Source organism: Typopeltis vanoorti, chromosome 18 (genome assembly GCF_054136105.1).
Source record: "Typopeltis vanoorti isolate ZY-2024b chromosome 18, IOZ_Tvanoo_1.0, whole genome shotgun sequence".
NCBI classification, from domain to species: Eukaryota; Metazoa; Arthropoda; class Arachnida; order Uropygi; family Thelyphonidae; genus Typopeltis; species Typopeltis vanoorti.
The window spans coordinates 73,053,637-73,080,075 of record NC_143566.1 but is presented as its reverse complement, the minus strand read 5'-3'; positions in this window follow the sequence as shown (position 1 = coordinate 73,080,075).

Genomic DNA, 26,439 nt, shown 5'->3' with positions numbered 1-26,439 from the left:
ACCCGCATAGGCTGACGAATGTGTCCTCAGCCGGTTTACCTTCTTGCGGATGAAAAACACCAGATAAACTGGCGTAAAAAAACCCTGCTGTCCACGCCCGAGACCGGCTAACTTGGCTATGGCTGAGGAAGATCCTAAAGTTCCTCGCGTCATCGAACCTACGACACTCCTTCCCCAGGCATATGGTTGCAAAGCCCAAAGCCACTAGGCTAACCGCTCGGACCTCTTCTTCCTGTTAGCGGAGAACGGGGAATTGCCTATAATCATGATGATAAAGCAGAAGCTTTTGCAGATAGTTTAGAAAAAAAAGTTCACTCACAACTATAAATACGCAAATTTAAACCTCACAGAAAAGATGTCGGGTACGTACAGAAATCACAACTTCCAACCTTCTATACAGAACTAAACCTGTATCACTAGTTGAAGTGTACCTAATTATTGGGAACCTCAGTAACAAAAATGTGCCGGCACAAGACGAGATCTCACACAAATTATTCAAACTTCTCATTCGCAAAGACATCATGCGTCTTGCATACATATACGCTGGAAAGTAGCACTTATTTTTATTCCCCAAAACCAGGAAGATAAACGCAACTCCCTCATAAACTACTGCCCCATTAGCTTAATGTTTTGTATAAGAAAAGTTGCTGAAAGCATAATCCTCTCGAGACTTCAAGAAGCAGCAGAAAATGTTCAAATAATCTCAGATGAACAATTATGATTAGCTTGTCTTCTGGCGAAGAGTACTTCGCCAGAAGACAAGCTAAAAAGCTAGTAACTGTACATATGTTCAACAAATCCATACCCTGGAAAACCTCTGCTTAACACCTAGTAAAGGTTCAACGACTAAAGCCAATCAGACTATCGCTCAGCTCGATTCTATCTTGAACAGAAAAACTCACCTAAATAGAAGAAAATTCTGCTTTATAAAACAGTGATAACACCTCTCCTGACTTACGCTTCACTAGCTTGGGATACACCACTGAAAGTAATGTCAAGATGCTACACATAATTCAAAATAAATGCATAAGATGACACTAAACGCACCCTGGTTTGTCTAGAATAACCAGATTCATCGCAAGCTAAAATACCAGACATGCGATTCTTCCTATAAACTATCGCTGAAACGTTTTTTACAACAACCGACAACCACCACCACAACCGACTAATCCGTCAACATAGAAGACCGAAATCAATTCTAACAAACACATCATCAGCAATTACCAAAAGCTTACAAGGAGCGAGCCGAATGCCCACTCTCCAGTCCCCATTCAAAGCAGCGATCACAGATGTGGGGATTAACAGTGAAAGACTCAGTTCATCCACCAAACAAGTTAACAGAGTTAACATTATGCTATTGAATTGTGTTTTTTTTTATCTTTCTTTTATATTGGTGTTTGACATAAGCAGTAATTGATCAGCTTCGGATGTAATTGAGAGAGAGACAGAGAGAGCGACCGTCTTAGTTTATTTGAAAGATTTTAGAACTTGGGCAGCTTGAACAACCTAATTTCTAGTCTCTGAGAGCCAACAGTTCTAAACAGCTGTCAGGCCAGTAAAATCTAAAAGTACTAATAAAACGTGAACATACTGGCACTTCAAGGATATGGCAGAATTTCTATGACCAAAGTTATATTCTCCTAAACTCTGTGGTAAATCTCAAAACTTATTAACTTGCTATCTTGTCTGGTTAGAACTTTGATGGATTTATTATATTTTTTATTTATAATTTACTACGCCAGAGTAAAGCCGCTTAGGCTCATTATTTCAATTTATGGAGAATAATTTAAACGACAGAAGTATCATAGCCAACTATTTGTAATGCATAAAGTGTTCATAAAGACGTTTCTACTCACCACTGTTCTGTCAATGTTGTAAGCAAGAGCATATTCGACAAGGCTAGCAAATACCATAACGACACACATAAACAGCCAAATATCCATTTCTTGCAAGTAATACACGGGAGGAAGGCCTTCCTTGGACTGGAATATGAAGGTGGTAAGAGATAGCAAAGACGTAACCCCTAATGTCACTCGCGCTGGGGCTGCTTTAGGGTCAACCTAGAACGTAACCCAGGACATTATAACCACCAGGGAGGACGGGATGTAAGTATTCACGATGGTCTCTGTTAGTCGACGGTCAAAAGCAAATTCCGTAACCAAATACGTAAAACTTCCTTAAAAATGCGAAAAGAAACATAGTTATCCACCATTCGAAGTATTTTATATATTTATTGCTTATATCCTGAAAAAAAATGGCAGTTATATTTTTCTATTTTTTTCGAACGTGTGTAATTATGATCCTAATTTAAATGTCAGTAATACATTATCATTATTTTTATTTCCCGTATATGTCGGCGTATAAGACAACCGGTTATAAGACGAGGCCTAAATGTTAGGCTATTTTTAGGTTTTAAGCTTATGTCGGTTGTATAAGACGAACCCCCCTAATTTCTTCTTTCTTGTATTAATGCAATGTTAGGTATTGTTGTTATATCCGTTATTTTTATATCTATGCATATCCGTTATTCTTTTGCATAGCATAGATTTAGTGTTTACGCGAATGACCCTAATTAAAGTGATTATCCCCAATTTTAATTAATTATTAATTTTGCAATTTTTTTTTAAATTTAGGTTTATTAAAATTGTTATTTAAAATCATGGAACCAGCAACTAAACGAAGAAAATATGAAGCTCGATTTAAAGTAAGGGTAATTGAAATGTCAAAACAAATCAATAACTGCTGCTTCAAGAAAGTTTGTCATAACCGAGGAGACGGTAAGAGAATGGAGGAAGGAAGAAGATATTTTTAAAAAATTGCCAAAGAAAAAATGTGCGATGAGAACGGGGATCACCCGATCAACCTTTTGGTTCTGTCCACTACTGGATGAAGATCTCCCTCATGATTTTTCAGATCACTCGGTTTTCTGCCTCTCCCATCCATCTCACTCCTGCAATTTGTTCCAGTTCGTCCCTCCACCTTCTTCTCGGTCTTTCTCTTTGTCTTGCTTCATCCATTGGTCTCCATTCTGTTGTTTTTCTAGTCCATCTCCCGTCACTGCATCTGGCAATATGGCCAGCCCATCTTCACTTAGCCTGTTTAATGTATTCTACAGTATCCATGACACCTGTTTGAGATCTTATCCAGGTATTTGTCTACCTATCTCTTAATGTTATTTTTAGCATACTTCTTTCCATGCGATGTTGTGTTGTACTCAGCTTTAATAGCATAATAACAATGAAAAAATCATACACATCGTACTGGCCGGTCTATATCGAAGCGACTGCGTAAGCAATTTTCCTTAATAAATAGAGTGCCATATGGTTTATAAAATTAAATGATTTTTTATAAGCTTTAAAAGAGAAAAAAACTGTGGAAAAAAATATGAACCTTTTACACCAAGCAGAAATATTAATAAAGATTAAATATTAAATCAGGATAACATGTTTCGCTCAGGATGTTATAATATTGGAAATCTGAATTTCCTCTGCGTCTGGCTCCCACTGTTCCGAGGAGTAGAGCGGTTCTACTTGGTGGCAGGTTTTTACCTGTTACTGAGTGGCGCCACCGCTAAGTTTCCTATCTTGAGGTGATTCAGGTCAGGAACGATGAGTTTATTGATCCTTTAGGGTCACTTGCTGAGATTTTGAGTGATCTTCTGCATTACCCAGAGTTTTTGGAGAGGTATCCGGCACTTCAACACACCTTCCTGTTCTTCATGTATATTAATGGACAGCCCTGAAATTTTCTGCTATATATAAAAAGATTATGTAAAATAATGATGAGAACCTGCTATATATATTTTATACAGCAGGCCTGGTTGGCCGAGTGGTTAGTGTATCCACTCTCCAGCCAAAATTCTTCGGGTTCGAATTCCGTCGTGGGCATGGATGTATGTGATTGTCTATGCAAATATTAGCGGTAGTGGTGGGCGGTAGATGGAGTTGGTACTTGTGGTTCATTGTAATTGGTGTAATGAGAGATAGAGAGTTGTAGAGTAGATGCCCTTCCTCGATGCGTCTTTGGACTCCCTGGAGATGTCAAGTAATAATAATAATAATAATATTTTCTCGAAAGATAATAATAGTTCTTTCGAGAAGTTTAAAAGATAAATCACATACTTTGCACTTAAAAATGGCGATGGATTAATAGTTAATGATAGATAAGTCCTTGATGCTTACAAAATTCATGCATTCTTTAACTTCAAAGTATAACAATTACCTCTTAAATCCTTAAGAAGTGATTTTATTGGAGAATTGTACTGTCTATAAATCATTTCTGTGTTTCAATTTAAAGGAATTATTTCAATTCCTTTAAGATGGTCTAAGTTATCTACGTATGCAAATATTTTCGAACTTTGCCTCCACAAACTGGAATGGTTACTCATGCGAAAGCCTATTAGGTCTGTGTACGCATGCTATTTATTTATTTAGTTCAGGTTCCCCTCTTTCCTCCCAGTCTCTTAGGACAGGTTGAGCCCTCATAATGAAGGATTGAGTATGTATCTATGAGTGTAGGTCCGTGTGTGTGTTACGCATGTTTTAAACTATGTCTGTGTGGGGGGGGGGATGCTTTCTATCGACTCTTTTCACAAAGGTAAAAGTATTTGAGTAACTTATCAGACCATAACTAATCTTCCCTAGAATGAAAAAAAAAAAAATGTATAATGGTACGGGAATCGAACCAGAGTTCTTTCCAACTGAAAACGATTTCTTTCCAACCAAAGAAATCGTTTTCATATTATGTGTTTGTGTGTTGCATAATAACCCTCATCATTAAAAAATTTAAAGTTTAATCGAAACATTTTTATTCAAAATTAATCACTATCGAATATGTTTAATCATAAATTTCATGGCCGAAACAATTAAACTTAAGAAGGGATCTGCTCTAAAAACTTAAACTTCCAATCCATTCAATAGTATGTTCTGTAAATAGCAGGCTAAATTAATTCAATTGAGATTACTTAGCTGATGGCCTGCTTTCAAGAAGTGCATACGTTTTAGGGATTTGAAAGGAAAACTGAAGTGGTTCAATAATCTTTTTAATTGTGGGATTTCCGGCATGTGGAAGATGACTGCAAGGCTCTCCTAACCAATGCAATAAAACCGTTTCATCAGTGTTCAGCACTGCAAAAATATGATATGAAAATAAAAAATAAAAAAAAATTAATCATTCATTTATGAAAATGTTCTTTGTTTCAATTAATAAAACAAAATTTAATTCGGAGATTTATAATTTTTTTAAATACGAAAAGTGAAATCAGCTTTAATTTATATGATCTGAGTTTGGATTATTCTTAATGGGATTTATCAGGGATTTACAACTGGAAAGTTAGTTAGCTAGTCTCATGCGGAGGTGGTAGGTGTTGTGTTCCCTCCTGGAAATTTGTGATTTTCATCCCGTTAAACACGGAAACCAACCATTCGAATACATGTTATTAACAGACAAAATACACTGGCCTCATGACCTCAGTTGCTTCGGACGTAAATCCAAAATAACCTAACCTAATGTATAATAGGAATTATTTTTCAACAGTTTGGTAGCATAGTTTAATGCTTCTTTTTTTTTTTTTTTTTTTACTTTCTCCTGATTTTTTTAAATAGCCGTTTAATAAACAGACGATGGCCTCTTCAATGTAATTAGTTCCTATAAAATTCTACTTAAAATGAGTTTGTGGTCACAATTTATTTTTACTGACCATTGACTGCGTTATTTCAATATTTAATAAATAAATATTCCCAAAAGATAACTTCATTGCGTATATTAATAAATTATTAATTGTTATAAATTTATTAATTATTTTTAATAGTCTTATAAATCATTATTATTAATATAATAATTATTATTATATGTGATATATTAATATCCACGAAATCGAATTTCTTAAATGAATAGTTTTTATGGTTATTATACTCACATAGGCTGACATTAAATTGGCAGATTTGTCTATCAAAGGGATAAATATGAAAATTCATTGGACAAATCACGTGGAAGGAATATCTGAAATACAAAACACAGAAATGATCTGAGATATGACAAATTATGAGTTTTGTAATGTTGCTTATTTTCGAGAACCAGAAGCAATTTTACCAGTAAAAATATTGTTCTGATTCTATTCAAATTTAAAATACTTCGAGAGATACTGTTAGAAGTTCAAAGTGCTAATTTTCATCAAAAGTTGACTGTCTAGGTTAATAAATGTCATAGACTGATTAATATAATAGAAGTTTGTGAAGGAATAAAGGAGAGAGTGAAAGAGAGTACTAACCTTGTAGATTTATATAAGTAGCCATTCGGTTTCACTCTGAACAGGAAATTAGGGACAGATTCCTTGAAAGTAACCACTCACTTAGAATTTTCAAACACAATATCGGGCGTCCAGAGCATGTCTTTTGCCTTCTGTGGTAACAAATAACCCTTTCCTGTGTTTTCCAGGCGCAGTCGGTGATCTTTCCAGTACTCCCCTAAATACAGGTGCAGTCGAAATTGCTGTAAAACAAGTTTAACGATGTTTTTGAAAAATATTTTTGACGGATCACAGTTCCAAAAAACAGCCTTTAGACCACACACACAGAGAGAGAGAGAGAGAGAGAGAGAGAGAGAGAGAGAGAGAGAGAGAGAGAGACATTTGGTAGGTAACTATGATGTTTCCATGCCAACAATAGGGCTGAGATAGCAACAGTTAAAAATTGCAATTACAGACTTATGTCATATTGTATCATTATACTACTGATACTACTATTACAACTACTACTACTACTACTACTACTACTACTACTAATAATAATAATAATAATAATAATAAAACAGTGGTTGTACCATGTTTAGTTCGTCAATTTCATCAATATACAATACTTGAAAGTTCACGAATACATTAACAGGTTTATCTGAAAGAGAAAACAGATTACTTTCTGCAAAAAAAATAATAAATAAATAAAATCTAATAGTCAAACAATAATCAATGGGGAGTGTATTTGCATAAATATGTACTCAGTTAATACAAATAAATAAATAAAACTGTCTCACCGTCCTTTTGGGGAGCTTTAAACATATCATAATTGTCAGGAATAAAGTCTTCCCATGATTGATTACCGTAGCTTAAATGAAAAAAAAAAAAAAAAGAACATTCGTCAATCGGAAACCTTTCATGCGTTGGAGCCACATAAAAATAAAATAAAATAAAAATACATCAATCAAACTGTCCTAAATAATTGATATATTTCAACAAATATGTCATCTTGCAATGTAGTTCGTATCTTAGACTCACGTCACTCTTAGAAAACTTCCTATTATTAATGCATTGGCGTTATGGTCAATCATATTTACTTAGCTTGTCTGTGCGTGTATGTAAGGATGTCCTCTAAGACCTTTGAGAAAAATATCTGATAATAATAAAAATTTCTGTATAAAACCGACAATCTTGATCTCATAAGGAAATGCATTCGGTTCCACTTTCCTTGTGTTTTCTGGTGACAAGATCAGAACACCGGTCTTTAAAAACACAGGACATATGTCACTGGAAATGGGCTGTCCTGTTGCTGTTACGGTAGAGAAATTTACTATTGAAAAACTTTACTTTTTTTCAGTAAATACAAATATTAAACACGTACCTGTTACTTCTCAGAAAAACTACAATGAAGCAACTTAGAAGCATCCGCTTGATTATTATCCTGCTCAGGAAAGACTGATATTTGCTCTCAGCTGGATTGTCCATGTACAGATATTGAGATTTAGGTAATTGGTCGTGAAATATTGATACTCTCTCACTTGATCTCTTCACCATCAGCGTCCTGGACTCAGTTCTGCATTAACATGAGAAATGCTGACGCGTCACGTAGCAAATAAGGGATTTAGAGATTTAGTAAATAACACGTTTCCAATAGTGGGATCTCTCAACGCACCCTAATATTAGGTTGGCTGAATACTGGTAAGGAAACACCACATTATATGAATACCAGCAGAATATATTGCTCTAAAAATTACAGCAGAAATGCTGCATTTTCTTTTCAATTTTTCGTTTTTAAATTTTGATGTGTCTTTTATAATATTATCAAATATTTAAAGAAGCAAAACATATTATCTTTCAACATTACTGTATACGATGAATATAATATAAAAAATGCAAAATTAGGTTCATATTTATCAGAATGTCCCCCCCCCCCCAACACGCAGACAGAGAGATTCGGTAGGTAGCAATTTTTCCATGCCAGCCATATGCCTAGAATTGAAACTGTTTATAATTACAATTTGCAGATTTACGTAAACGTCACTTACGCTGCGTATAAACAAATGGGCACTTATATAGTGTCCGTTTGGCTGCATAATTTTGTAAACACCATAGCTCAATGAATTCTCAAAAAGTGAGATATACAGGTATTTAATCAGGGAAAAATTATCCCACATTGCTTATCTAATAGTCATGACAGTCGTCCAAGACAAGTTTGTCAGGAACGAGATCGCCGTCGTCTGAGAAGGCTTGTACGGACAAACAGAACTTCCTGTATGCAACAATTCACCGAAGCATTTAATGAAAACTATTTTCAACTCATATCTCACCGAACTATCCGCAGAGAATTGAAGAGGATCGATAATGGAAATCAGATAGCTATACGGAAACCACTGATTTCTGTGAAGAACCGCAAAGTTCGTCTACAGTGGTGCCAGGACCATCGTCACTGGTGGTCGTCGCACCACTCAGTGTAGGGCATGATCTGTTGGTACAAAACAGGTTTCTTGATATTGCCGGAAGGTCGACTGTCCTGCAAGGAATATTTGAACATTCTTGCCGATCAAGTCCTACTGTCAATGCTACTGTCAAGCCAGCAAGAATTGCTCAGCAGTGATTTAGTGAGAACGACAGCGACTTCCACCATCTGAGAGAAAAACGTTTATTAATACAGCTTGTGTACAAATGCCAATCAGAAAGTATGAGGGGACTATCAACCTGTAAAGGCTACCATTTTTAAACAACTATTTGCACACAATCATCTGTGTTAATTTATCCTACATAAGAAAAACATTTATTAACTATCAAAATATAATAAGAATAAAATCTTTTATAATCGCACATATGAAATAGTCCGCATTTTTTATAAACAAAATAAATTTGTTTTGTTTACGAGCGAAGTTTTTATGACAATCAATCTATAAATAATAAATAAATATTATCTAAACACAATAATATTGAAATACGTTATATTTCTCTTTTGTTTTTATACTTCAAGTGATAATTAACGGTTTTACCATACGATTGGCTACCAAATGGGAGAAGGGTAAATATAGCGCATGCGCTTATTTTATTTTCAAACTTGGGCGCATTCGTTATAGAGGAGTTGAAACAATAATTCCAAATAATCTATACACTGCCGAATAGGCTAATTTTTATTAGGTTACCGTATGAGTTTGTCGCTTAATATATTTTAAAAAATTATGTTTTTTTTTTTTTTGAAAAAATAAAAAAAAATATACAACAAGAACAAGGGGATCAAATTTGAGAAAAATTTAACAAAGGGCTCGCGCGAGCCCCTTATAGCTCACCACTGCCTATAGATGAGTTCATTCCTATTGATGATTTCAAAGAGTTTGGAACAAGAGTACTGCAGACAACTATCGTATCTCGTCTTCCTAAACTCAGCTTATAATACTCTCTGAGACAGTATTAGTGAGATCAGGTTTCGAGTCTCTTGTCAATTGCTGTCTTAAAAATCTACTTGTCTGTGAGAGAAGTCGACTAATTTCGAAACTAGATGCAAAGAGGGCGAAATGTTTAGTATTGATGTTAAAAGCACATTAGAAGTTCCCCCCTCCTTTTATTTAAAAATCGTACTGATATGAGTCATTAAATTGAGTCATTTTTCTCGAAATCATAGTGTGTTTACCGATCCAGTATCAGAATAAAAAGTAGGTGAGTGCAGTTAAACTTAAGGCCGTTTGCAAGTTTCAGGTATTATATGGATCATTAGCAACAGAAAAGCAATACGTCAATGAACATCAGACAGATAAACTAAATTGACTTTCATTAATAATTCAGCTACCCTACGTAGAAATACAAGCAGAAATGAAGTTGAGATCATTTTACTGCTCCAGTCATCCCTGCAAATAAACATCATTGTCACGCACGTTCTAGAATTCGTTACCATGACTTCGATGCTACATATTTTATTTTCATCATCTGTAAAGTGCAAGAATTAGAAATAGGTTTCCATCAAGCACTTGTGAAATATTAACTTCGTTCTCTCTCTCTCTCTCTCTCTCTCATTAAATGTAAACAAAAGCGAAGGCTACAGATAAAAACAAGTAGTGTCACTACGTACGTTTTATGATTTATTTGGGTACGTTTTAATCCAACTGATAAATAGAGCGCATTCAATTTTCCCATAAAATTATAATAATTATAAATCAAATGTTTGTAGTAAGAAACATAATGAGTTACTATAAGTCACCGCTAGATGGCATCACTTGTTTCATGTAATAAAGTAATAATTTTTCTTACCTTAACTGTGAAGAAATTTTATACATTTTTTTATATAATCAAAAATACTTCCAGAAAATGTGTTTTTAGATCCTGTAGCTAAATCTGTGACTTATACTGATAGTTATATTTTACTAATACTAAACTTGTGTTTAAAAATCAGACGGTTTGTTGAACTTGGCAGAGATTAACCCTTTATTTCAACAATAATGAAATAATTAGATTTATTTGATTGTACTGGCTGAGTTCTAATAATGGATTGGAACTATTTTCACGTGCCCAATGGAAAGAAATTATTTTCACATTTCAAATGCAATTATGAATTATTTAACACTGTTCTGTAATTGCTCAGGCACATTTCTTTTTTAAAAAAATAGTACTATGGTCTTAAAACAAGTTGTAATGGAAAATACATTTTACTCAACTTCTGCTTGTACTCATCTAGGTTTTTACAAATAAAGCTAAATTTATTCTTAACAGTCCGTTAAGAATAACCTACTTTGATTTAATACAAAAAAAAGGAATTAAAGTGCACATTTTTTCTTTTTTGCTAGATTTGCAGCTATGTGTAATTTTAAGATTGTTTTGAGTCCTTAAATAAATTTAAGGAATTATTAACATTAACTTCACGATGTTTACTTCATATGAAATCCACTTTAAACAATTATTTTAATTGTCATGACTTTAGTACCATGATATAACTGTTCAAATGCACTTGAATTCTTTATTATAAACACTCACCGAACACGTTTTTTTTCTGAGCATCTCCACACCCGATGATAACCACTTCAGATAATCAACTTGATAAATATTATCATGCAGGGGGCTTCAAGCGACAGATAAAAGAATGAAGGTTAGCCTTTCAAGGGCAATTGATAATGCTTCACATTAATTCGATTTATGGTTAATAAATTACTAATTAATGTGACTCCTACCCTACAAAGGTTGTACATGTGTTAGTTGGTATCGTGAATGGACTAAGGATATTTTAAAAAAATCTTGTGTAATCAGACCGTACCAATCAATTTACGTCTCACTTAGTGCTGCCTCTGTCTGTGACTCTGAAGTTGTTCAAGTGCATGAAGACATGTTCACACGCGAAACTGTAATGATTTCCATTAGCTTGGGAAACTGATGAGTTTGTGTTATCTGTGGATCCACCTATTCACTGAAAATTTGGAAATTTAATGATTGTTAAAATTTGATATTCACTATGTGTTTTTCAAAAACACAAAGTGAATAAATAAATAACAGAACAGTAGAGTGAGATGTGGTTAATTTATTTTATTTCATTTTTTATTCCATAAATATTTACACTGTGTAAGATCGTTTTTCAGTTATAGGAAAATATCATACTTTTTTGAAAAATTTAAATTTCCGAAACTCAAAAAAAAAAAAAAATCGTGTGAATGCGCGCGATCTTCTTGCCTATAGTTAATTCACATAAACCCGAAACTTTCAGCATAGGGCCTACCTAACTAATAAATTTCAGCCATTAGCAAAGGACAATGCATTGAATACACCACTGAAAGATGCTCACAACTGTCTACTGTTGATATTTTGTTAGATTCATGTATAATTATTCAGATTTCGAAATTTAAACTCTCATAAAATTATTTTTAAACTGTTAACATACATTGTAATGTGAATAAAAATAGTTGTATTAAATAAATGCCTGAGTACATTACTATTTTACTTACTTTAGATTCTCCGAAGAAAGAGTGTTCAGAATATCTCGGAGAATGCATGTCATGGTGCGGGCCAAACGTACGAGTGAGAGAAGAAGCCAATTGTCCAGAAAATCAAATGTGCTGTGTATTAACGAAGTAAAATTTGTACATTGCACTGTTTGTATTAAAGAATTTTATATTTTTATTCAGACAAGGATTATTTGAATTTAATTAATTTAAACTGAATTTAATAACAGAAATACAGAAAAAGTAAATCTGAGAGTCGATATTATTATCATTACACGACACCTCAGGGAGTGCAATGACTCATCGAGTGAGGACACCTACTCTACAAATCTCTGCCTCCCATGAACTGCACAGAACTCGTACCGCTATCATCATCTGCACACAACGGCATCTACCGCCAAAATCCAACACTAATATTATTTTGTCTGAAATTGCGTGTGTTGTCAAGGTCGATTTACCTGCACGTGGGATTAAAAATCAGAGTTTACGGGGAGAAAAAAGCTGTAACACTCGTTTGAAATCCGCCAACTCACTTGCAATTGAAAAATTCCTTACAAATATTCTTCTTGTCACGAGGAGAATCGAACATACACCTTTTCCAATCAAAGGGTAAGATGTACTGTCGTTTTTCCAACTGCACTACGGAACCGGTCAAAACACTTCTACGAATTGAAAGGGGAAAAACTATTTACTCCGTTCCATGGAAAACATTGCTAAAATGGTCAAGTTTTTAACCTTCTAGCAAACGTCTGCAAGACCTATTAAACTCGCGTTCAGCAGAATTTACTAATTATTTCTTCGAGGTAATCACACACATTTCATTTTTCAGTAACCTCGTGTTACTTTCTGCAGGTTTATTTAAAATATGCTTGATTGTTCCTTACGTTTCTTTCCCCCTTTTATTAATATAAGTTACATTTTTAATTGGTCTCAATATGCAGCCAACAAATGAGTCATGATGATTAGTATGGATGACTTGCCATCACTTTGCTGAAGGCCATTTGGTTCTATAGCACATGCCATTTACGGTACTAATACAATTACACATATAGCCCGTTTACGGTGTGGATAGATTTATGCGTTCGTTATGCCAAGTATCTTTTATTTTAGTTGTTCTCGGTGAAAATTATACTTCGTAAATGTTTGCAACACTGTGTATTTTTGAGCTATGAGATTGTTCTGCAGAATAACTTTTAAAAAATGTATTAAAGAAAAAAGAGTTGATATTCTAAAAGACCTTATAGTTTTTGTAGACTGCACAGCATTGAAATAACCTGATAATTAAAAATAATATTTTTCGTATTAATATGCGTGAAAGAGAGAGAGAGAGAATTAATTAGAAATGTACTATAGAGAGAAGACTAAATATAGGAAAAGATGAAAATGGATTTTTTCAAAGTATGATGATTTATCCTTGGCATAAAAATAATAAATGTCCACTTGTTTTATGGAATTGTTTTTAAATAATGCAAATGGAAACCGAAAATATATGACCTGTAAGATAAACATGGAATTACCGAAAAAAAAATAATGAATTAAATTGACATGAAAAGAAATAGAAATTAAGTAAATTTGTCTAAAATATCGTTTACAAATCAAAGAAAATGCCGAAAAAAGGAAAGGATTCTTGCTATGGTACAGTTACTGGACATTTATGCTTTTCTTTTGTGAAGACCTTGGTTCTAATCTAGGACACGAAGAACGTTTATAAGGAGTTTGAAACTGAAGATGTGTTGACAGACTTATATGCATGAACTGAAATTGAATATCGCGATAAATCAATTTTTTCTGCGAAGGGGAAGTTATAGATTCTCATTTAACTTAACAATTTGAGAAGTTTTCTTTGAGCCATCCGCTTTCCGCCTAATTATGTTAATACCCTTCTCTAAATTTCGGCAATTTCTTTCTCCTTCTGACAAAAATTCCGATCCCAGTCCACTGCCAATAAAATGGGAAGATAATCGGAAATGTATATTCCTCGTCTTTGTGGGACATAATGAATGAATAGACTTTGCAGACGTAAATCCAACCATAAATCCATAGTTACTTATGGATTCTGATTAGGTGCCAGAGTAATCAGTTTATTTTTGTGCTGCGTGGCATGAATCATATCATCATCATACTCATCATCATCATCAGAGATCTGCAAAGTTACAAAAACTCATCCACGGAATTCATTCAACACCCACACCAGCGGAAATTCCACATAGTTTCTCTTAAATTCATTCAAAATAGATGCACTGACTATGTTATCAACCCAACCTATTCCACGGACTTTTCTGTGAAAGAAAAATGTAGCTGTTACAACTCTTCGTAACCGCGCGCACGCACGCACGCACACACACACACACACACACACACACACACACACACACACACACACACACACACACACACACACACACACACACACACACACACACACACATTGACTTAAACCTCTTTCTCCTCAGTCCGTTTTGAGGGGGGAGGCCGGTTGAGCCCTTCTAATTACTATACATGGTAGTTCAAAATTCCACGTACAAACTTTGAGGGGAAGTAGAGAACATTAAAATCAACCATATTCACATAGGAAAGCATGACCGGAAACGCCACCCGAAAGTGATAGGTGGTGCTGTCCGTAAGCGCTCCAGGTGAGCAATTGGGGATTCCTCATTCAAGCTTTCGACGTCGAACATGCGTCGTTTTACGAACGCTGAAATGGCAGAGCATGCACATCGTTTACCATATTATGTATCCAACTACTACTATTGAACTGTTCGGTTACGCCTAATAAAGTTTTTTACACTACTTACTGCCTTGTGTTATTTCTCTATCTTTGGGACCCTGTTAGTACCTTCGGGTGGCGTTTCCGGTCATGCTTTCCTGTGTGAATATGGTTGATTTTAGTGTACTCTACCTCTCCTCAAAGTTTGAAGATGGAAATTTGAACAACGCTGTGTGTATAAATATATATATATATATCTGTGAGCGTATGACTTCACGAGTGCGCCAGTATCTGATAGCAGAGCTAAATGAGTCTGGTAAATTATCACTAAGGTTACTGTTTATGTGATAAGAGTCCAGGACAATTTCTTTAGACCCAACCATATATGCCACGCCTTCATATATGCCACGACGTGCTAGAACTCCGCATGGTTGAGTCTAAAGAAATTGTCCTGGACTCTTATCACATAAACAGTAACCTTAGTGATAATTTGGTTATAGTTTGCTCCCTCCCATTCCTCACGGAATAGATAGAAATCGAACCCAAGTCTTTCCGATCAAACGGTTTCGTCTGTACCGCATGAACTATGGAGGCTCTGTCTATTTTTAATAGCAGAACAATACGTGTTGTAATGTATAATCACAAAATAAGTTTTTTTTTTCTATTGAAATTTAATGTAGGCAGTGAACTATAATAGGTAGTGCTTAGTGATTTTTTTTATGATAGCTCGTGCTTTAATCTTATTTGTATTTGATTATTTTCGTATATACTTGTGATAGTTTTAGGATATTATTTAGTATTTGTCTTTCTTTTAATATGTTAAAAGGTGAGTCACGAAGTGCATCAAATGCCTGAAGGATTTATCTTACGACGGAAATCATATAACCTGTAGGTAATGCAGTAGAAATCTACACTTAACATGTGTCAGCCTTTCAGAAACAACTGACAACGTAAATCCAATAAAACACGAAAGGAATGGAAGTGCGTACTCTGCAGGGAGAACAAAGAAACGCACTTAAGGCAGCCACCTATGGCGTAGGCGATTATATGAAGACAAAAAAAGACGACGAACTGAATAGACAAAAAAATACAGGTGAGTCCTATAATTTGAACTCCTTAAATATACTAATAGAAAATGGTCTAGAGACTATAAAAGCCAGCTTAGTAGATCTTGTGCAAGAACTCTTTGTTGAATAGAACGAACAAATAACAAAAAAACTAGCAAATATGAAGATTTGGTCAAACAATAATATAGCACTGAAAGAAGTCTAGCAAACGGTAAAAGACATTAAAATCAGCATTAACGCACGAACTGACAGGCAACACAATTTGAAGAAAAAGACATCCGAACTTCATTAACAACTTAATTCTCTAAAAGTACGAAACGATCGCTTAAATCAGCAACAATACGAAGAAGATTGTGTTATAAATGGTTTTCCTGAAATTGCACTTACAGAAAACCTCAGAGATGTAGTTTTAAAATTAGGTCATGCAATTGACATCCCTCTACATCATAACGACATTCAGACCGTAAATCGGATTCCCAGGAAGAGCAGAAAACGAGGTTTCCCATGGCCCGCAACAAGCAATCTCATAAAAGCCAGCAGGCAGAAAAAACCAGTTGAAATATTTCAAAATATTTAACACCATTCAACCAAAAACTATTGTACCAAGCAAGAAAAGCAAAAACAGGAAAAAATTACCAATTTTTGTGGATCAGAGATTCCAAAATATTCTTGACAAAGTCGCAAACATCAAGGCCATTACAAATTAAAAGCTCAGAAGACATAGAAAAGATTGCATAGTGAAAAAAAATGTCTCTTAATTGGATCAAAAAGAAGACCCCAACAAAAATGAATGTGAACCATCAAGACAGATGTAATAAACCAGAATATATCGGCAATTTCTTTGATCAGACCTTTCAGTTCATTCATTTGACCTCTCAAACATCAGTCTATTTCCAACAGAGCAATCAAATTAATAAAAGATATCTAACCAGTGTTATCCTCAGATAAACATACTAAATGCTTAGAGGAAGCAAGCTTAGATATGACATCACTGAGATCAAGTGATAGAAAAAAAATCCATTTATTATATTGAAGTGTTACAGTGCTTAATTACGTTAAAAGCAAAACTTTTTAAATATATATAACTTATTGATCTACTATAAATACTGTTAAAAATGTAATTTTATTCAACAGCAACTATAAATTACCATCTACAGTAACAATTTTTAATACATTATGCAGAAAAGGAAAATTTATATGCAATTCATTGTTAAGAAAAAACACAAAACTAGAACATGTTTTGCAAATGCATAATATATAATGATAATTTTATTAATAAAAAAATATTCAATTAAAAAAATATCATTATTATTATTATTATTAAATGTATATATGTAATTTTTATAATTTTTAAATTTTGTAATATCCATAATTTTATATTATAATTATTATATGTATGCAAGACTTAAGAAAATTGTTTAAAAATTATAATAATATCAATTATTATTATTATTATTATTATTATTAACAGATTCAAATTAAGCATGCATTATCATATTATCATAGCATGTGGCATTACATAATTGTTTTTTTTTTCGTGATTGTAAAAATAAAAGAGCAAAAAAATCACAAGATTTCATTTTAATTGATCGGTTTGATCTCACTAACATGCTGATGAGAGACCTCAGCTGAATAATATGATTCTATCTTATTATAGATTCTTATTATAGATCTTATTAGAGATTGAACAAGACATCAAACGTAATTATATTCCAAGCCTGAATTAGAAACTTTAACTCGGCCGCCTAGTGGTGATTACAGAAATCAATCCACTAAAAAATTAAACAGAAATATTGCCAGTAGTTTAAGATGAAAGCAGAGGACAAAAATTTGAATATTGTACGTATAAATGATAAATACTTGAGAAAAATTAACACGGATCAAGTTGTTATTCTGTGCTTCGGTTTTGTTAGCTTGCTTCATCAGACCGTGCCGAAATTCATGAGGTTGTAGGAAAATAGGAATTTTGCATCACTGAAAGCAGAAAAATGCATACGAAATGAGTAAATAAATAACAGAAATATAGTCTCTCAAAGTGACATTGATGTGTTTCGTTTAATGAATGTTCCCCGTTGCATGTTAAAGAGGGATACTTGCTCAATGATGGCTCTGACCTTGCATGAGTAATATTCATTTCGACATTAGCTATCGATATGTGTTGCCATCTTCCTATGACAACAAGCGAGAAAGAAGTAACTAGGAATAATTCAGCAATACAGCTACTCTATCCTACTAGGAAAAGCATATGAAGTGGAAAAATACAGCTTTCATTTTCTGTTATAATATCTAAGAGGTCGCCTTGCAAATTATGTGCATGCGCATGAGCATGCACATAATTTGTGCATGCTCATGCGCATGCACAAATTCGCCTTGCCAGAAATTGCCAGAAATTCGTCAGAAATTCTATCTTATTATAGATTCTTATTATAGATCTTATTAGAGATTGAACAAGACATCAAACGTAATTATATTCCAAGCCTGAATTAGAAACTTTAACTCGGCCGCCTAGTGGTGATTACAGAAATCAATCCACTAAAAAATTAAACAGAAATATTGCCAGTAGTTTAAGATGAAAGCAGAGGACAAAAATTTGAATATTGTACGTATAAATGATAAATACTTGAGAAAAATTAACACGGATCAAGTTGTTATTCTGTGCTTCGGTTTTGTTAGCTTGCTTCATCAGACCGTGCCGAAATTCATGAGGTTGTAGGAAAATAGGAATTTTGCATCACTGAAAGCAGAAAAATGCATACGAAATGAGTAAATAAATAACAGAAATATAGTCTCTCAAAGTGACATTGATGTGTTTCGTTTAATGAATGTTCCCCGTTGCATGTTAAAGAGGGATACTTGCTCAATGATGGCTCTGACCTTGCATGAGTAATATTCATTTCGACATTAGCTATCGATATGTGTTGCCATCTTCCTATGACAACAAGCGAGAAAGAAGTAACTAGGAATAATTCAGCAATACAGCTACTCTATCCTACTAGGAAAAGCATATGAAGTGGAAAAATACAGCTTTCATTTTCTGTTATAATATCTAAGAGGTCGCCTTGCAAATTATGTGCATGCGCATGAGCATGCACATAATTTGTGCATGCTCATGCGCATGCACAAATTCGCCTTGCAAATTATGTGCATGAGCTCACCATGCATGCGTGCATGGTGAGCTCCTCTATGAGTAGTGTGTTTACGATGTCTAATGTTCTCGGGACGTCTACGTTAGTGTATAATGATGCAATGTGATACCATGATACCATGTTGTAATACCACAATGAGAGAGGGAGAGAGAAAGAGAGAGAGAGAGAGAGAGAGAGGAACAGATAACCACATAAGGGCATAGTACAGGTTCTTCGATTCCGTATGGAATTAATAAAAATATTCAGAAAGAAAAATTGGGTATAAATAAAAAAGAGTTTGTTTTTGCGTGTTTTTATAATGTAAGAAAAAATAACAGTAAGAAATAAATAATATGGTAAGTTTAGAAAAATTGGAGTACAGATATGCATATTTATTATTGCAGAACAGAGAGAAAACGAGAGACAGGAGAGAAGACTTATTATAGAGAACTCGAATAGAAAAAAGAAGAAGGATTTTGAAAAACGGAAGAAGAAATATAAGACAAGAAATTCAAATGAATGAACTAGGGTGTTCTCCCATTCCTTATTTTATTTATTTATTTAGCTTTTTTTAATAAATATACATTCATATTCCAACGCACGCGCATCCACACGTTAAAGAAGAACATACAATATACATAAATATGCAAGAAATGTATAAAAGGATACAATAATGTTAGGTGACACTATAGTCATGTATACTTATAAAAATATGTATACATGATCACTAGTAACTGAGATAAAACATGGCGTTTTTCTATGCGGTTGTGTATAAGAGATATTTCATTACAATGAGGAACAGAAAATAGAATAAAGTAAAAGGGAAAAAACTAAGAGAAAAATAAATAAGTGCATAAGGCTTTTATTCAACCAGAAAAGAAATATACCGCAGTTGGGAGAATACTAGATGATGCATATATAAAACAAATTTTATATTAGCTTTTGTTAGCTTGCTACCATCAGACTGTACCGAAATCATGAGGCTATAGAAAGAGAGGAATTCTGCATCACTGGAAGCAGAAAAATGCATACGAAATGAGTATATAAATAGCATAAATATAGTCTCTCAAAGTGACATTGATGTGTTTCGTTTAATGAATGTTATTCGTTGCATGCAAATGTGGGATACTTGCTCAATGTTGGCTGGGACCTTGAATGAGAAATATTCATTTCGACATTAGCTATCGATATGTGTTGCCATCTTCCTATGAGAACAAGCAAAAAGGGAGTAAATAAGAATAATTCAGCAATACAGCTACTCTATCCTAGGAGGAAAAGCAAATGAATTGGAAAAATACAGCTTCCATTTTCTGTTATAATATCTAAGAGGTCGCCTTGCATGTACCCGTCACCCAATTCTTGAACACAATTAGGAATTATTAATTTTACGGCTATTTTTGCCTGTTTCCGTTTAGGAGTCCATTATTTTCAATACACTGGCTATTTACTCAAGAATTCTCAGGGTATTATAAGTGTGTTTTAATGATAAATATATGCAGACCAATAGAGGTAGAAATTTTGCACATACCTTGTTTGTATGTTAGGATGTCTTCGTTCTCCATACTTCTGCTGTTGGGCCTTTAAAGGCTGGGGTAAGAAAACATACCGGGGGTGTTTGAGGCATGGTGGGAAGATTAATTTGAAAACCTGGGTTCTTTCGTATATATATATATATATATATATATATATATATGCAAGCCGTTTCGATTGTGCTGTCGTCATCGGAACCTTTCGGGAAAAGTATAGAGCTATGTCATGACGGCTTGGTGTATCTGATTTAGGGAGGCTTGTGTTATCGCTTATTGGTCGGAGTCGTAACCTAATTTTTATGTTGTAGAGCTTCCAACACTCGGAAATTAAATAGGATCGTAAACCTTGATTGAATGTTCGTCACATTTTATGGCTATCGTTTCCGATACCATAAGCGTTGTTTCGTTGTCTTGTTTGTCTATTATTATGGCCTTGCCAATTTGCGGGGTATGTTTCTGTTCAAGGGCGAGAACTGCTATTTCTGTCTTCCTTGTACTCTGTATTCTATTTTTCTTTTTGATGTTGCGTTTTATTCAAGCAGAAAATAAATATGGCGCTGTAGGGAGAATACTAGATGATGCATATATAAAACAAATCAATAATATTGATGAAACATGTATAGGAAGACGTTGTTTATCAGATAAAAATAAGAAATAAGGTATTTTTGTGTCCTGAATAATTGAAATATAAGTGGGACAAAACACTGATTTATTCAGGAACAACAATCTTTGATTATGGGTAGAGAATTTGGTGTTTTGACAATGAACATTATAATGCTATATCGTGCAACGGTAATCGAGATGTGTGCCTGCGATACTGGTGGAAGTCCTGAGCGGCATATAGCCTTTCCAATTCGGAGAATCTAGTCGTGCATCTATCGTATGTAACACGGAGATTTGTAGACCTTAGAGGAGCCTTGATGGCCAGACAAGGCTGAAGAAAGAACTGAAAGTAATTCCAGGAACTGCAATATAGAATGTCATATTCTGATTTCCAGTTGAAGATTTGTGTGTGAATTCATTAGGATATATTGTGTAATGGACATATTTTAAAGAACTTTAGGAACTATCCCTATTTTGGCATTGATCTATCCCTGTTTGAGAAATGTCACCCTAGAAGGGATTTGTATAAGAAATGATTGTGATATGTTGTAAAATATAACTAGAGACCACGTGAGTGATAAAGGATAGGCTACTTTAGCTAGACGTTTGTTAAATTATATATAGAAGTGGTCCAAGTAATTTGTTCTTGTATTGTAATGTTAATATTAAAATTGAGATCTTGCTAGCAACGCGATATATTTAACCATGCATTTATATTTTCTCATGTATAATTTCTTGATTTAATAAATATGTTTCATAGAATTTGCCTGAGTGCAGCTTGTTATATCAATTCAAATAGCCACTCATAAAATTACCATCTATCCTAGCGGGATGGACATACGAGTTTAAGTTAATATTACGAGCCACGACTGCATGCAAAGATAAAAGGAATAGGAATTAGTTTGCTTATTGTTGGAAGTTTTAGAAGTGTGTATCACTCTGAGAGAGCCCTTGGATAAGAGCCTCGTCAATCCTCAGTATTGGCTGGCGCAGTTAAAAAATAAATTTGTCAATACTTATCAGGTGAACTGTCTCAGAGGATATGTTTATTGTCAGTGTCCCATACTTTGACAAGGCCCTAATCATAAATTAAAATACACGTAACTAAACTTAAGAGCGGCCTGAATTTAGTCTGTTTAAAGAAAAGGAGATTTGTATATGTGTGTAGGGAATACATAATAAACAAGATTAGATAAAAATAAAGGTAATATAGTTAAAGAATATAAAAACAACATAAGGGATAGGTACACAACAGTATTAAGAATTTTGAAGTCGGGGTGGAATGAAATTATGTTTTTCACTGATCGCGAACTCAGTTTTAAAACTGACTAAAAAGTGTATAAATGGAAAAGCGTGAAATAATTGACATATGAAGTGAGAATAGGTGTATATTGTATATTCGTCTTGTATTTCACGGATGATCAAGTATTAATTGAACAGTAACTGACAGACGAGAGAGAGAGAGAGAGAGAGAGAGTATCAGAATGGATAAAGGGGAGCAGAATTTTGAGTTGAAAATAAACTTTCAATAAATAAGTTAACTAAATAGACGTGGAGAGAATGGAAAACAAGACATCTCTTAGGTTGGGAACGATAGAAAGGTGAATATACCCAAGTCTTAAGGATTATTTACACCACAAAAGGTGCGTCCGTTCAGTAAGTAAGAACAAATACAGAAGAACAGAACGAAATCTGAGAATGCCCTACGTGAACATCTCTATGAAAAATAAGAAATAATCTTTCTTAAGAGGAAGTCCTTTCTCATATGAATTCGAAGTATGCACACTTGATACTAAAACTTAATTTAAAGATAAAAGTAGTAAAAGTGAGATATCACAAACATTGAGAACTCACCGAGTGAAAAATATGATGAAATTTAAAGAACTATCACTGTAGAGGAAGACATATGTTAGATAATAAAAATGGGAAAAAAGATATAATGGTTTAGACATATCATTAGAATAAATGATAAAAATATCCAAATGAAATAGAAAAACCGAAACGAACTGGACGAAATGGAAGTGTGAACATCATAAGAAGTACACGCATGAATGTGGGAAAATCACCATAAAAGAGATTGATATAAGATTAATTTTAATGAAAGTTGTTTTCAAACAACTTTCATTAAAATTCCTCTGTTCCCGTGATCTGTTCGATCACGGGAACAGAGGAAAAATAATATGGATTCGTAATAACGTTTATTACTAGTTAAAATGAAGCCCAGATTTTAACAGTGTAAAACCTGAAATTGAACATCGTGAGATCCACACAGACAGGTATGGCGCCAGCTATAAAATAAAAACTTATTTTAGAAAGTCAAATTATTTATTAGGTGTTATTTATATTTTTAACGCTTACATTACATATAATATAATGATAAATGCATATCGCAAAGCCATAAAGTGAAAGTAATAGACCTGTTAATAAAAAAAAGTAGCGGAAAGACACGTTGGTAAAATTAGTTTTAATTATTTCTATAACAATAACTATTCTTAAAGCTAATGAATGAAAATAATGAAAAATCCATTATGAAAGGGTACAACGATAATTAGCAGCCACCCAGGAAAAGTCACATCGGAGATGCCCTACTGTTTTATTGCGATATTTAAAAGCCATAATGTTGGCCATGAGCATGGATGTCCGACTTCTATTAGTGATTTTGATATAAGTTTTCATAGGGCTCTTGGGGCAGAGTTCGATTGTTTTTTTTTTTTTTTGATATAGCAATACAAGACCAGAACGTCTGAAATGTTAAAGGGTGTATTATCATAACGCCACATGATTTTTCGAAACCGTAACAGAATAAGACGAAGTGAACAACCCATCATACTTGTCCGTGAGGGCCAGATTGCAAATGCTTTTATTTAATGCAATAATGTATCATATCCTATGCTATCAATTCAAATGTCATACTTTATAATTAAAAGAAAACTTTAGTTTCTCACTCCCATTTTGCTTCAGTCATATTATTTAAAAAATTGCATGTTTACCATTCACTACGTTTTTCAAATTCATTGTATACCAAAATTACAATAAAGATGAGATTCCTTACTTGTTTATATCAGACAAAAACGTAAAGAGACTTAACTGATTTCTCATTTCAGAAAACATGAAAGAATCAATAGAAACAACTAAGCATTGTCTGAAATTCATAAAAATGTATAAAATCTGGAGACATTCAAAGTGAGTGACACCTAAGGCTTGGGATATGTTTTCCAGGTCTTACTCACCTCTTAAAACATCGAGCAGATGTAGTTTCGTGATTGCAAAGAAATATAAGAGAAACAAGAACTGTTTCGACCTTTACTCACTAGGCGGCAGCATATAATCAGGATTTTCTCCCCTCCCGTTTGTTATCTGGAATATAGAACCAAATCATAATAATAGCACCTCCTTTTCCCTGTTATAAGGGTTCGAAGAACGTGCTGAAAATATTGTATTTAAAACAGGCTGCGCCATCTGTTTTCATTTCCAAAGCACGTGCCGAAAATACATGTATTTAAAAGATTCGCTCTTCACATTCCGGAAAAGTCGTACTGAACTCCGAGAGAGAGATTCCTTTGTATTTCATCCATTCTGAGCAACTGATTTCTATATTAGTATCAACGATGAATCCGACAGTTGGCCGCAGTATTACGATCCTCTTTATGTTTATCGGAATGATGTTACTTGTTACCGACACTTCAGGTAAAATAGAAGGCGTTATGAAAATATATAATGTTTATTAATATGAAATAAAAATATCCATTTTTCTAATCCAGTTTCATAATTTATATTTCATAAAACTGATGATGATATAATCAGAATATAGCTTTGATGTACTTTTTTATGTACTTTGTTTTTTACTAGAGGTCGGGCCAGTAACAAAAACGTTGATCAAATCATTTTCACTTTGGCATTCTGTTGAAATATAGCGTGGTTGTTTGTCTTTGTATATATTATATGTATACCCTAGATTATCACCTAAACATGAAGGTTGAAAAGTCTGAAAACTAAAGTAGTTATTACAAACACGCTTGTAGGTTCCAAAGTTAGTGAATTGAATTCCTAACTTTTATTTTAAATAAATAGAGTTTCTGATTAACAAAAACTTGTAAATTGATTTCACACATTATAGTGGATGGAATTTTCTGTTGCTGCTTTTTTAAAAATTACAAGACGCGCGAAAATAATTAAAATTTTATTTTGAGTTATTTATCACGCTGTTCTACTGCATTTCTTTTTCTTAGCTTGCTGATGGAGTGAGGTAAATATCATTTGTATTTTTTATATTTTACTACCCTTTTTTTTAATAAAATCAAACTGGTTCATTTATAACACTGAAAGGATTACCTCGAAGATTAATCAGGAGAGGTTTTAGCAAACAAGTAACATGTCCTAAAATACTACTGGTCACCTTTAATCTGTCTCTGATATACTCAGACAACAAAAAGCTATAATCATCATTATTATTTATTTTATTAATGAAGCTCTTGCAGGAATTTATAATGTTTACGTTTCCGAAGATATTTTGAAAAGACAAAAATTGAACTATTACTAATAGTAACAATAATATCAACTATTGTGTTAGATTAGTTTTCCTAATATCAAGAAAGAAAGATGTGATTTTTCCACTGTAGCAGCAGATCAAATGAATTAAAATATTTAGATGAATATCGATGAGTGATTTGTAATTGGTTATTAAATCAACTTAATATATCTAATCAGGTAGATTATCATTATCTCTGACATATTAACAAAACCTTCTTATTAGACTTCTGTACGATTATTACAGTAGCAATTTCCAGATGTGATTATTATTATTATTATTATTATTATTATTAAATGTCTGCTCAAAGCATAAATGATAATCAACCTAATGTTTAATATTAAATGTTTTACCATTTTATCATACAGGCATAACAATTTTCTTTAGAAAACATCAAACTGTTCTTAACTGTGACTGAAATCTGGTATTTTAACTTCTCGAAAACATTGCTAATAATATATTATAATGACACGAATTCGACTTTCAAAGGTTTCGGAATGAACCACGCGCCGCGGGCGCAAGAGAAAGAGAATTGGAACGTGACTTCAACACTAGCAATTTGAAAATATAAAAGACTTTTCCGAATTTAATTATTTGTAATTGGATAGCTCAGTGGATGTGGCGTTTGCACACCACCGCACTTGGCCGCACGAAGGAAGACTTCATTTCGAGTCTAGTCGGCGACTAGAGGAAATTTTTCTAAGCCTTTTTT